We start from the raw sequence: 14,754 nt of genomic DNA, 5'->3' as shown, positions 1-14,754 counted from the left end.
TTATAGCCATACCCTTCAGCACAGTGACCCATGACTTATGCAACTATAATTACGTAGACTAAACTTGTACTTCCAACCAGCTCCATGAAGAAACCGCTGTAGACCAACCCAGACACAGCATCAAGCAGACATAAATTCCAGGCACCTCATCGATCTCATAAACAAGCAGAAATCAATCTGCAGTCAGGCAGAGCTGCATCCTGTGTGGTCGGCGTGATGAATCGCTTTTGTCTCCCGAGGAAACTTTTGAAAAATGTCAGCGCCTAATGAGTACAGCAGGAAAAAAAAGGTGCAAAGACTATTGTAAGTGACATGAAGCACCCCCCCCCCCCCCCCCTGGCTATGCGATGGATCAATGTTCTGTTTTGTTTTTTGGGGGGGTTTGTTTTGTTTTATTGGGAGGGGGGTCTGAAACATGCCCAACTCAGCCTCAAGAGATCAAAAAAGGACATTTTTAATCAGTTCACTTTATTTTGAAATCCCCAAACAGTTTTATACATATTTTGTTTCTCACATTTTTTATGGTGTTGAAACAAATTGATGCATTTTTATTGTTTGCTCAATAAAATAACATCTTTATGCTGCATAATTAAGGTTTCTTGCTTCTTTGTGAGGCCTGCATGATCTCCGTTCTTTATCCCAACTGTGAAAAAAAAAAAAAGAGCCAACTCCTCCGTCCGTTACCACCTGTCGTTTTCTCAGGAGCCTCCAAACAAAAGCTTTTTGTGCAGAGAAATTGATCCTTTGACACTTCTGCTCAGTTTGTGGTCCTTCTGAGTCTCTTTTCTTCCTGGAGTTAAGAGCTGAGAGTGGCAAGAAAAATACCTCCAAGAGGAGACAGAGGGAAAGCAAAGTGTGTGAAGAGGCTTGAAAGTTATCCAGAGGTTAGTCAGGTAGGGGAGCTTAAGCTCAAGGTTGTTTTTCACTGACAGGGATTTGTCTCTGACTTCTCTGACCATTTTTGGGTCTTTCTGGTCGGTCCTCGCCTTAGGTTATTGCTTATATTCGGGATGTGTTTTTAGCAGGACATCCTGCTCCATAGGTATTGGAAAATTCTTTAACTTTTATGAGCCAACTACTGTATTTTTTGGGAGTAAGAGTTTCAACAGCGGTCCATCAATCACAGGAGAACTCACTCTGATCCTCTTGACAGGGTTGTGGCTTTATGCAATCAGACTCCCCAATAGCTAGCGCTCACACCGTTTAAAAAAAAAAACAACTGTTTAGCCAGGAAGATCAGAAAAAGTTGAATCACACAGCTCTGCTGCCTCTCCTTTACATGAGCGTTCCTCACAAATGTGGCAAAGGGAAACAGAAACTTTTCAACCCCTCCAACATCTGGCGACACATAAATATCAGACGCTCGTTGGCAAAGTGTAGCTCCACGACTGTCAACATGAATCAGCTGATTCTGATGCAGAGAAAAACTGCCATTTACATCGGCTTTGCACCGAAATGCAACACGTTACTAACTTAAAATGTTGCATATCGGCGCAAAACTTCTTTAGGTCTGCCGTAAAAGCGCTAATAAAGGTTTACTGTTAAGTAACATCATTACTATAAATAAATAGTCTACCACCACAAGCTTAATTGACAGCAAAATCTGTCTTGACCATTGTTCTCCACGACGTAGAGAACATACGGCTTCAATGAAGCATGCAGCTCACATTCAGCAGTGGACATCAGAGCTCTCACTTCATTTGTCTGGACAGTTGTCTTGTTCTGGCCTTGGCTCTTTTTCCAGTTCCTTCAGTCTTCTTCCTGCTCACCTGAAAGGTGAATGTTTTTGTGAAAAAGCAGTGGGATCAGCAGCTGCTTGAGCCGCCTGCTGCCTTCAGGGAGCACCGGGAGACATTCACCACATTTCAAACGGTCAGGTTCCTTTTTAGCCTCCAGGCTTTCCTCAGGCTGCCCACCCAAGTGAAGAGAGCTAAAGTTATGTGCATTTGTTTAGGATGTACTGCTGTGTGTGTACCCAGAGTTGGACAAGCTGCACATCTCTCATCTTCCAATTCCTCCTTAACACAATATGACATGGAGATTTACTGCAGTGTGATGAGGAAAACATGCTGGTTTGAGGACACGCATGTCGCATGGAACAGCAACAAAAAGGTACAAAACGTCACCTTCCAACCTATACGCTAAGGGATGTTTGTGGTTTCTGTCCAGGTCATAAAAACTCAGACTTTCTGCTGCTATTCAACCTGACACATCTGCGATGTTAAATTTACACCAGGCTAAGAAACACGCATTCGAGTGACTACTTTCATTAAAAATTCTATGTAAATCCGCATTTATGGCTTCTGCATTCAAAACTCTTGCATTCATACATCACTGCGCAAGTTTTTAAACCCATTTTCGGAATCTATGTACAAAGCACGTAGTAATTAAACACGCGTCTAAAGTTAAACCAACTTAGAGACCAATCAGGGACTCGGATTTGGTAGTGACGTTTGGGTAGTGTTCATTTTTTAAAAATTACTCATGAAGGAGAAATTCCTATATGGGGTTTGTGTCCAGACAGAATTCTATGACACCAAGTCTTTCATTTATCTACTAAATAGAGCTGCGAAAGAAAAAACCTGGAGCAAGATTCATGAGATTTGCACCACTTCACATTTCAGACCAAGCCTCTTCCAACTGTGAGTACATGCATGTATCAGTTATCGACTGTCCAGTGTGAACAGCCTATTCTGAAAGCACGTACAAAAACCTACAGTCAGCGCAGTCTTGAACGCACCACTCATGCCCTGTGTGTTCGTGGCATAAGACAGAATTAGGCAGGATGACCCCCTTTCTGTAATGAACAGGTTGACATGGTGTTAAACATGTTTGGCCAGTATAACCCTCCATGCTTGGTGTTGCTGTGAAGATGAGTAATGCTTTTGTCACATCTGCCTTTGAGGGTGGATCCAGGCTGTCTGTGGGTGAAAAATGGGCAAATCTGTACAAAACATCAAGATCGTGAGGTCTACGGCCTGACTGATAAAAATTGGGAAATTAGACAATCTGAGCACGATTTGTGTGTGTAAGACTACAGACAGTGTGTGCAGCATTTGTGCGTGGTCAGTAGGAGCCAGTGTAACTTAAGGGCACTATACAAGAGATTAATCGTACAATATAAATGCGTGCAACTTATATAATCCTTAGAAGTACTTCATGATATATTTACCACCATGAAGTTTCTCTTTTCAGGCGTCTGATCATCATACAAACAGCTTTGATAGACAAAGTAAACAGAATAATTCTAGAGATAAAAACATTGAGGCATGTTTGCAAAAATGTGCGATATCATGTACAAACTGCCTTTCCATGTATTGAAATAGTGACAATGTTGGAACAGTGGACTGTTTTTACAGTATTGCCTTCACATTTGGGCAAATGGAGAAAGTAGGGATGGATTTGACATCTTGTTGGTAGAAGCTGTTTTTCCATCTTTCTGCTTTGGATTGTATTGGTAAGTATCGTTTTCTGGAAAGAAATGTGGTCTAAAATGAGAGTCCGGGGTGGGTTGGGTTAGTGGTGATGTGTTGGATTTTCTTCTTGAGTTGAACAAACGCTTTACAGCACCAAGTGAACTGAGTCTTTTGTTTTCAGGAGAACCAAAGTTACATTCTTGGTTTGTACCAGAATGCTTTTAAATCGACCAAAGAAGTGGACTATCACTGGAAAGAAACAAAGAGAACTTCACACTTCCCTCAGGTAGCAATTAGATCCATTAATCCTTGGGCTATCTTGTGGGGTCCAGATGACCCTACTCCCAATGTTAACGTGCCTTGGAAGCACGTTAACATTCTACTTTCTTCACTGCTGTCCATGGATTACATGAAATCCTCTCCACCTATATCCACCTTTGTCATGGTGGGGGACAACACGTCAAAGTAAGGGTGGGGTCATCTGGACCCCACAAGATAGCACAATCGTTAGTTGTCAACCCCTCAACTTGTGAACACCAAAGGCAAATCTCAACTAGACAGACACTGTTATCTTTGTAGTTAACCACGGGATTATTGTTATGAAGCCTGAAGTGGGGTGGCCATTTTACTGGAGTTTTCTCCGCCCACCCGGGCAACATTTCAACAAAAACTCATTGGGCAATACCAAGTAAAGTGAGAAAATTACCAAGTTGCCTAGCCTGTCAATCAAAGTAACATGTCCCTAATAATGCACTCTTTTTTGGATCTAAAAAAATCAATAAAAGTAACTGCAAAATCAATCGTAAATCACTCTTTTTAGGAATCCAATCCCTAGTGATCATCTGAGGAACTGCAACCTTTGATACTGAGGGTTTTCTTAAAATCTGAGAAAGTAAAGTAGAGATTTGGTCTCTACTTCATCAAAGTTACGGGGGAACTGCAACATTTTAAAACTTCTCGGTTTTGCTTAAATTTGAGAAAGTAAGGTGGAGTCTTGGTTTCCACTTTGCTAAAGTTTCAAATCCTGGACCTTCAGCTTCAGCCTCAGAACTGCACCGGGACTCTGCAGCTTTGCCTCAACACATCACCAGTTGACTCACAGACAGCAATCGACTCCTGGAAAACCGGAAAATGTCAAGGGATGCTAACGACACAATGATTCTCCCGTGACGTCGCTCCGCATGTCGCTCAGACACCTTTTCACTATCAGCTCAGCTGTCAGAGACATTTAGGCGCGCTAAGGCTGCCGCATTTGAACGGATGTATTATCCCTGTAAACACGGCTCAATTATTTGTCATCTTCACTTTTTATCTTTGGTGCTGCCTGGAATCTTTCTGCAGCATAATCCTCATTCAACACTGATTGAAAATTATGGGAGAAGCTTTTTAGAAACTGAAAAAGGGGACAGGACAGCTGTGCATGCGGCCCGCAGATTTTAGATTATCTCCACATCTGAAATGCAAAGACATTCACGGGCCGATGTGAATTAGCCCTCCACACTCCTGAGCTTCTCCCCCTCAGGTTGTGGCTTCAGACACCTCTCCTTGTCCTCTCATAGATGCTGCATTAATTAGCGTCTCTCCTGTTGCTGAAGCAAAGCGTTGGCCTGAATTATTCATCCGCCTGTCCTTTATAGGGCAGCGTTCACTCGCGGGGCCACACGGCTCAGAACTGCAGGTTCTCATCATCCACTCGGGTTCAACAGGATCCACCCAGACATCTGTGCTGTCACGATCCACCAAGAGAAAACAAAAGATCTTGTTTTGAACCGAGAATGGACACACAAAGTAAAGAGACGGGTGCTGCTCTTTAGGTACGTCTCTGAGGAGAGTCCGTCTGCTGAACTCCAACAGCAACAACAGCAGGTTCCTGACCGTCCTTTCTGTTCTGCTTGTATCAGAATGTTGCTTTCAACTCTTTTTTTTTTAACCACTATGAGAACACTAAATTAAGAAACATGGATTTATTTGCAGTTTCTTCATGTGCACAAAATAACCTAAACTCTGATTTCTAATCTCAGAACTTTCCTTTCAAAGTCCAAGATAGTGTTTCACTGAAACACGTATATCTAGAACTATATGAAATAGGTCATGTTTAAATTAGGTAAGTCAATTTTTGCTTTAAATATAAACATTTTACCACTAAAGTTCAATTGGAAATGGTTAGTTTCTGAAGCGAGCCCCCAATGGCCATAATCAGGAACTGCAACATTAAACTTGGTGTGACTTAAAATTTGAGACATAAGGTCAGTGTTAAGGCCCGTACACACCGGGACGAATATTCGCCAGGCGTTATTCGCCAGCGTTTTTCGCCACGTTTTTTGTGTTCACACCCAGGCGATTTTCGCTGACGATGAGCCGAGCGAACATGCAATTTCATTCCCTGACATTAGATGGCGCTTAATGTAAAACAGGAATACTCCTGTAAACAAGGTGGCGCTGCGCAACTTTACGCTTCTTAAACTCGCTTTTCCCTCAGAAGAAGAGAGCAAGTATTTACGCGCTTGTCAGAATCAAACAAAGAAAACATGAATATTTCAAGCATCAGTAGCTCCAACTGGTGCTTGGTTCGGGGATATTTTAGAATGTCCGTCATTATTTCTTCGCGGCTGTGTAGACGCTACTTGGCGTCTATCTTCTTCGCTGGTATGTGTGCTCAGCAAGGCAGTTTTGTGTTTGAGCGCCCCCCAAGTTGTGTTTTACTGTAACTTCAGAAGCTCCAGACACGTGTGCAATAGCGCCATTCTCATTGGTCGAATAGATTTCGACGTGACGCGTCGAAAACAAAAACGAACCCGAGGCGTTTTTTTTTTTTGACGCGTGGCGTTTTTTCGCGTCGGTGTGCACACTCACATTGGTGCCCTTTGTTTAGTCACGAGGCGTTAAATGTCGACGAAAATCGCCGGCGAAATTCGTCCCGGTGTGAACGGGCCTTAATACACTGTATGTCAGTGTATGTAATGTAACAGTAAATGTTCCAGACATATTTATTTTAAACTATTTTTTTAAGGACATGAATTCAACAAATAAAAGGGGGACAGGCTAAATAAGTATTTTAGTTTATCTACTTATGCACAAATTTTTATTTTCATGGGTTTTTTTCTACTTATTTTTCATGAAATGTTCACACCGGGTTTGGAAACACCAATGAAAAGTCTATGTGATGCACATCAATGCGCGTTTCAGGCTTCCACGTTCAAAAGTCAACGTTAAAAAAAAAAAAAAAAAAGGCTCTGGAGCAAGATTTGCACCACCTTGATATTTTGCACCAAGCCTCCTCCAACTGTGAGTACATACGCTAGTATTGGGTAGCGGCAAACCTGTGTGAACGCCATATGCTAAAAACGTGCTAAACGGGTATTCTTGAACGTGTCACACAGGTGTGGACATGGCATCACACCAAAGACTTTTTCCGTGGATTCTTTAAGTGTGAAAATATTTGATCCAAATGCTTTCCCTCAAAGCCTTTTTGAATCTGGACTAACAAAGTCAAAATTTCAGAAACAAGTTTAGAATCATGTTATAAAGTCAGACATCCAGGATTTAAAAAAAAAAAGAAAATCATAAACAAAAGATTGTGGGCTGTCAGAAAAAGCTTGCCTGCAGTGTGAGCGCAGCCTCAGACATGGCGCTAGTTTCTTTATGGGCCAAGAATGAGAGAATATGTGCGTTCAAAAACGTTGCATGCCCGGTGTGAACGTAGCATCAGAGGGTTCACCAATAGCAACCACTTTTTTTAGATCCTCTCCCATCTCAGCTAACTACAGTCTGCCAATGAAACATTGCAGACAAGCCTGGGAAACAAATGACAATCATAACACACACAGATTTTTTTTTATCTCCCCTCTCAAAGAGTTAATTAAGAAAAGTGATTTCGCCAGCTTTGTTTACTGGAACATGATGTGTGTGTTGCTCATAAGCTAGCTGGATAATGACTCCTGCTCCTGTGCATATCAAGTAGGTGATTCATTTGCTCAGTATTGTGTGTTGATCCTTGCAGCAGCTCCCATGCGAGGATGCGAGATTTTCATTACTCTTCAAGTTGCTGATGGCAATCAAAAAAGCTTGAATCTTCCACTTGAGCGAGGAAAAAGCAGAGTCGGGGTTGGAGTGCTCCCTGGACTCTGATCCCGCCGCTGAAGAAACTTTTTAAGGACGTTTGTTAACGTGAAAAAAAGAGCTCCACCCCAGCCTTTCCCCACCCAGTGGGTAACCCCAGCAGAAGGGGAGGATGCAGGACAGTCATCAGATCCGCTTTGCATCAGCCCACAGGGCAGAGTGGGCGTGAAGACACGGGCGACCTTTGCATCATCTATCTCTGGCGAGGAATAAAAAATGTGGCATTAGTGCCAATGACCTTTTCCCGTTGCCGCGCTCTGATTGCACATTGCTACCAAGATCCGCCTCCAGCACCCCCCTCATTTAGGAGCAGCCATTAAAAAAACGAGTCCAGGAGCTGATGAAGTTCATAATGACTCAAAATACCCTGCAGGAGAGGAACAATCAAATGTTTGGGCAAAAATTAGATGTTTTTTTTCCTGCTTTTTGTTTTAGAGATTCACAAAAGATGAACTTTTCCGTCGAATGACCTTTTCATGAAGGGCAACCTCGGCATCAAACAACTTCCATTTTATTTGGACTTAAATGTGCTTCATTAGCGCCGTCATTGACTCAACCAAACAGAGAAACCTTTCAAGGATGCCTTAAATACTCACAGAATGATCCGATTTTGTTGCTAAAAACCACAAAGAATGAACCAAACTTTATTTTAAAGTTGTTAAAAAAAAGTACTTTCAACTTGTACAAAGGTTTTCGTTGTAATGATTAAGCTTTTCTGCCTGATTTAGGAGCTTCTATGGACATTAGCATTTGCAATGAGGACTGCTTATTATCATATATTAACATTTAAGGCTTTAAAAGGGAACTGTGTTGACCAGCGTGTTGGAAAGAGAAAGTACAAAAGTAATGAAGAACCGACAAAAATCCCAAAATGAATCCAAACAAACGTAGTTAAAGACTGGGCTTCCTAAAAAAGGTCAACATAACCTTACATTTATTGTGAAATATTTATAAAATATTCACCAACTGAACAGAACCTTAACATCTCAATAACAAACCTGGAAATGTACAGTGTGTGTGGTTTATTTGTTTGTTTGTGGGTGTTAGGACCAATATGATTATGCTACGTTCACACCAAACGCAATTTGAGAATCCTGTAGAGTGTGATTCTTTATCAGCTCTCTGTTTTGGGTGGTGCAAATATTCCAGAGTTCACCAGTTCTGAACTTTGGCCGATCAGAACGTCGGCTTTAGTAGTGACATGTTGATGACGTGATCAGTGGGTGGAGTCCAGAACCAACATGGAGGAGAAGCTAATCATTGTCCTGAACTTTAAGATATCTTTTTATTCGTATAGAGTGGAGACAATAATAAAAAGCTCCTCTAATTCTATTATTGTTTTTATTTTTTCCCGCCTTTTCTTATGCAGGACAGCAAGTCGTCAAACTGAAGAAGAAATAATGTTTGCAAGTCGTGGTTGCAGTTTGTTTGTGCAGCCATCACACGTTCAACTGGATTGATGCAAGACCATAACGCCACAAAAAATGTCACCAGACAGATAAATCATTTTGACATGACAGGTGATAAAGAAATTAACTTAAGTCAGAGTTATTAGTTTAATCACAAAGCATAAAAATGTTTTTATGCTCTGATCTTTCTCAGTCACATTTAACTTTACACCAGCATTCATTTTGGTTTTGGTGAAGAAAAATAATCGACCAAACCTTTCACCTGCAAATGTCCATTTCTCTATAGGTTACTGCTCAGCTGCCACATTCTTCCACTTTGTCTTTTGGCAGGTCCTTTTAGGGTTCATCCATGAACCTCCTCTTTGGTCTTCCCCACAGCCATTGTCCTGGTAACGCCAACCTCAGCATCCTGGTGACTAGAATCTTTGGTCTGAATACAGACCAAATGCAAGATTCTGGACTTGATCCTGAACAAATTCAACTGACTAGATTCAGAGCAAAGGATTTTCCCAGTCTGAACATTTTAATTTTATTTCCAGGAGGCCTGTTTGTGCAGTGCAGGAAAAATAAACTGCATCCACTGTCAGTGTTTTAAATAATATTTGGGAACAGAAATGACTTTTTCTTCCTGCACAGCCAATTATATGCTTTGTTAGATCTCTGAGGGGGGTTATTGGTAAAAACTTTAGCAGACCTGACTTTTAACAACCACACATTCAATTTGAGTGATAAACTTTACTCAAACTGATTTTTTACTATATGCATGAACTCCTTTGATCTGATATTGATATTTGTTATGCAAAAGAGGTGTAGATGTAGGTGGTGTAGTTAATGTTCTGTGAGTGGATACAAATCTTTCATCGCATTAATTTTCCCAGCATTTAAGTCTGTAAAAATCAATAAAGTGTGAAATGTTTTTGCATGCTGAGAGCGATTTCCAGGACACTGCAGCAAGACTAGCGAAGGACTCTGAGCTTGAAGCTTCTATTGACCAGGACTGAAGTGTTCACAGTGATTTATGTGGTTAAAAAAGGAGCTTTATGCTCTGCTGCCTTTAAGAACTCGACCTTCTTAGAGATTAACTTTGTTGAAAATGAATACATAAAAGTATGACCGTTTAGATTTGCCATTACCTTTAGGAACATGGGGGGGGGGGGCATGTCCTAATGGTTAAGTTAACCCTTAAACTGTCCTGGAATTATTTCTACTTGAGCTGCAGTAATCTATATTCAAGGTCAATAATCAGGATATTGGTGCTCTGTGTTAACACTACTCTAAATTTCTTGATACCGACTACAAAAAAGCACTTTAAATTCCAATTTTCTTTCAGGTGAGAGGGATTGAGTTGTGTTTCGCTGCAGTGGAGGGGCGAGGCAATCAGTCGTGAGTAATGAAACAGCCCAACACTCTAACAAAGGTAAGTGATGCTGCGCTGCCACGCTCTGCCCCATCACGCTCAGGTGTTAAACACAGAGAGCCCTTTTTTGGTGCCATTAGAGTTCAGGCATCCGGTTGTATTTTACTGCTTGGAACGCTTCTCTAAAGAAGATGAACAGGGAATGGCACAAGTTGAATTTGACGCCCTAGAAAGAGTAAAAAATAGACTTCAAAGAAATGAGCAAAGAGTACATTTTAGATGAGGCTCTAGAAATATGGACATATATTTCAGTTAGAAGCTATTTTTAATGAGCAAGGGGCCACAAAATCAAACCTTTTTTTTTTTTTATTCAGTGATGAAGGTGGAGACAGCTGTGAACGGGAGGTAAATTAAAGAACAGCCTGCATATGGCCCCCTGAGTAGATGACCAATCAAAAAGCACAATTCTGAAGGCAGGGCTCATCTCAAACAGTGTGACACAGACATGAGAGGTTCAGGTCATTAATTTATTCTGGATGCATGTTTTGAACATACCCCAAAAGAGTCCCACTCGAAATTCTAACATTTACCCCAAACGTTGGAAGTCCACACCCCTACCATTGAAAGTGGGCTACACAAAATCTGTCAATCAAACATTCAATGTGAGACCACAAACTTCAATTGAAGCATCTGATTGGTGGTTTTTAAAAAAAACATTGCACTATATAAAAAATATCATGAAAGAAATGGCAAGAACATTTAAAAAAAAAAAAGGGAAATAGAACAAGAATGGGGATTCTGACCAATAGATGGACTAAGTAACAGCTGTGTATTTCTCTGTAGAAGTCTATGGGATTTTGGCTTCTTGGAACGCTTAGTCAAGATCTCGTGTATTGAATTGTCTGAACACTATAAATAAAAGTCCACTCATTTGCTTTGATTGGCAGGTGGGTGAACCTTATTCTGCCCCACCCCCTCTTTAAACCAAAGACTTGATTGTAGTGAACCTCAGCTCATTTGGTCACATCACCTCAGGTTTTATTTTTGCCAGTGGATGATTTTAGAGTTTATTACTCCAGTTGAATTTTTTTTTTTAATTAACTGTCTATTCTTAAATTTTTTAAATAACAGGTAGTCAGGAAAACCAGACTGCTGAGAAACTTTGTGCGAAACTTTCATTAACCTTCTTGCAGTTTACGATTGGAAAATAGAAAGCTGACACTCCTCCTTTCATCCTGTGACAGTGCATCCTGACTCTCATTTCTCCTCTGCCAATCAGCACCTCGGATGCTCTTCTTTGAAGCTGTCACAGAAATTGGTTCAGCTCTCCTCTAAACTTCTCCACCGCAGGCCCATTTTCCTGCTGCTTTTCATTCTATTTTCCTCTTTCATTAACCTAATCAATCAATGTCTGCTTTCTCTCCACCCTTCCCCTTCACCGGTCCTCTGGCCCATTCCAAAGGGGAGCGTTCTGAAGGTGAGTCAGTGGATTAGCGCCCAGCTGATGTACTGTCCTCTTCCGGATTCAACCTCTGCTGCGTCCCACCGGATCCCACCAGCAGCTGCTTAAAGTCAGGCGGCGTGGAGTTCCAGAAAAGGGCTGCATGGAGGCTGTTGTGATACGTTCACATGTGAAGGTCATTGAGACACTCCTCATTTCTGCAGCAGAACTAGTCCCACGTTCAATTCTCACTTCAGCTCAAAAAAAAAGACAAAACATCCCACAAAGGTCATTTAATGAAAATTTCCTCTTATTTTTACTCGTCTTTATAGTTTTACTCTTAAGACAAATTGGTAATTTTTCAATGATATGCCTGATTTTTTTCCTGCAGGTTTATTTGTTTTATGTGGCGATTTAAAGGACAGAAATACAAAAAGCTGAGGAAGTGTAATAAAACTGAAGGGAAATTTGAAAGAAAAACACTTGGAAGCCTTGACACAATAAATAATCCAATAAAAAGATAAAGAAAGTACAGCATTGTACCATCTACGTCCAAATTTCTAAAATTCTCGTCTGTGCAATCCAGAAGCCAAGAAAGACCCCCCCTCCCCCCCAGCCCATTTTTAGGATGAGACTTAAACAAATTACGTCTAAGTTCAGGAATAGGGGGGGAAGGACACTAGAGTATATTCTTGATCTCAAAAACAAGACCAAACAAAAATGTTGTCCCATGAAAATGAGACAGCAGATGTCGCTGTGACGGGAAAACGGTAAAAAAATTAGGGGGTCTGGGTGTGGGGGTGGCTGGGCGCTCCTCCTCCTTCTTTTCACATTCCACCATCCATTTTAGAAGAACATAAACACTCACTTGAGCACAGGTGTTAGCTCACCTTTGCACTAATAGTTTGCATGATTGAATGAATGAAAGATTTCACACTAGTTGGTTTTAAGGCATAAGTATGCGTGTGTGAACACTATCTGTTTTGTGTGCATGTTGACATGTGGACATTTTTGCAGCTAGCAGGTGTGTTGATAATATTTGAGTGTGTGTGAACAGGCCCCGCCCTTTTTGTACTACATTTGAACCGTACCGTAACGATAAACAACCAGTAAGCCTATCTGCTCTATGCTGCTTCATGGTCTTACCCCCCTTCCCCTCCTATTATCACCCCCTACCCCCCCTCTCTCTAACGTCCCTCTCTCTTCTTCCCCTTTTTCCTTTTCCGTCCGGTCCAACACCAAAGATTTTCAAACATGATTGAAATTAATAAAGTTTGGCCTCAATTACAAAAGGGGTTTATTCAGACATACCTTTGGTTTGTCTGAAGATTAATACCCCTCTTGTTAAAATAAAATATGTCCAACACAAGAGGCCCTCAGCTCTCATCTGTTTGCCCAGCTGTTGGACAGGACAAGTTAAAAAAAAAAAAAAATTAGGGTAGCCCGTTTTCTGCTTCCATAGTATAAAATACAGGGGAATTTTTCTGTAGTTGTTTAGATTGATTCCGTATAAAAATGTCATGTTAGTGAGACGGCGATGGGTTTTGGGATTTATATTAAAATGACCAACAAATAAATTACATTTATTTATATAATCTTTCAAAACTTTAACCCAAAGATGGCCGTAGAACAGAAGGTAGGCTATTGTTTTCTTCTTCTACATCATCACGATCTTCATTTATAGTTTTTTTTCTTACTGAAAAGGAGGGTCTAAGGGCAGGGATGCCCAGTTCAGTTTAGTCTGTTTAGTTTAGTTTAGCCATTAGCTATTGTATTTTATAACTGATTTTATGTTTTGTACAATTAGTGAAGCCCGTTGAGACAATTGTGTTGTAATATTGGCCTATATAAATAAATTGAATTGAATTGAATCGTAACGAACCAGATCTTTACACACCTGAAGTTCTGCATGGTAAATTTGATTAATATTTGACTGACGGAAGTGTCTGCCTCAGAGATAGACAATTAAAAAATTACACAATGTTGTATGTTTGTGTTGCTGCAGCTTTGAGTCTTTGTGATCTGACACCTTCGAGTGTTTAGCATCAAAAACTCCAACAATCTGGTCATCAATTAGGCCTTGGTCACATGCATCCTTACAGGGGTTGGCCTGCATGGGTGGTGCAGGTTTTTGGGTTCTCCGACCCAAGGAGGATCATAGAGAAGAGCAGCCGTATTTAATGCTACGTGCACGCCGGTCAAGTGATGCCCATCCAAGGACTTTATATGAAAGACTTGGTGTCATATAAAGATCTCCACTTATTGAAATACAATTTCATTTCAAATCAAAGCTGCTCATACGGATTTTTAGTAACCTTAGTGGAAGTAAAATGCTAAAATCTGTCATTGTGTCCTTACAAGCAGACGCGTTCCGGCTGAACCCATATGTCGCTTTGTTTTTCTGTGAACTCACAGATGAACGTTCCTGCGTCTGAGGGGTTTTCTTCTGCATGGGTTCACTATGGGGACAGTCGGAGTGTGACCGCAGCTGCAGCAGCTGTCCTGCCCGGCTCAGCGGTGAGCGGCGGACCCCAAACACCAACGATGAGCCGCAGATGCGGTTGTCTGCAGGGGGAGCTGAGGGTCTCCTTAGGGAGTCCAGGCTCACAGAGGACATTATGATCCATTCACCGCCACAGTCAGGCCCCTCCCCAAGGGACGTCAGAACCAACAATAAAATGTTCTGGCTTGTTCACCCCGTTTGACATCAACTTAAATCGTTTTTTTTTTTAACATCTGTGGAATGAATCTTCCCATAACACCTTATTTTTGTGAAAAAAAAGCAGCAGTTATGCTGTCTGGTTGGGCTGCTACAAAATAAACACAGGGTAAGACAAAGGAAGGTCAAATCTGCCAGGGTAATTGGAACCAAAATGAGTGAAAATCTAGGTAAGGAAAACAGTCAATAAAACTGAAGTGGATTCAAGATAATCAAATACCGGTAAGTGGAACAAAGGTAAATGAGAGCAAGGCAAGCAAAGAGGGAAGTAGAGCCCAAGGTAAGTTAACACA

At 41.2% G+C, this 14,754-nt stretch overlaps 1 long non-coding RNA gene across 3 annotated transcripts; it reads left to right on the top strand.

The window, feature by feature from the left end:
* Positions 1 to 326: 326 nt before the first annotated feature.
* LOC110017783 (uncharacterized) lies at positions 327 to 14,437 on the top strand. 3 transcript variants are annotated; one of them, XR_013654009.1, is made up of 6 exons: positions 327 to 1,872; positions 1,955 to 2,112; positions 2,565 to 2,642; positions 8,905 to 9,055; positions 10,275 to 11,938; positions 14,158 to 14,437. It is a non-coding gene; the product is annotated as an uncharacterized LOC110017783 (long non-coding RNA). The 3 variants fall into 3 exon arrangements; XR_013654008.1 differs by lacking the exon at positions 14,158 to 14,437 and having other exon boundaries at positions 10,275 to 10,361; positions 11,764 to 13,230; XR_013654007.1 differs by lacking the exon at positions 14,158 to 14,437 and having other exon boundaries at positions 10,275 to 13,228.
* The last annotated feature ends 317 nt before the right edge of the window (positions 14,438 to 14,754 follow it).

Source organism: Oryzias latipes, chromosome 24, assembly GCF_053564925.1.
Source record: "Oryzias latipes strain Hd-rR chromosome 24, Olatipes_Hd-rR_3.1".
NCBI lineage: Eukaryota > Metazoa > Chordata > Actinopteri > Beloniformes > Adrianichthyidae > Oryzias > Oryzias latipes.
The sequence above is the reverse complement of the archived record's forward strand: the minus strand, read 5'-3'. Positions and strand labels throughout refer to the sequence as shown.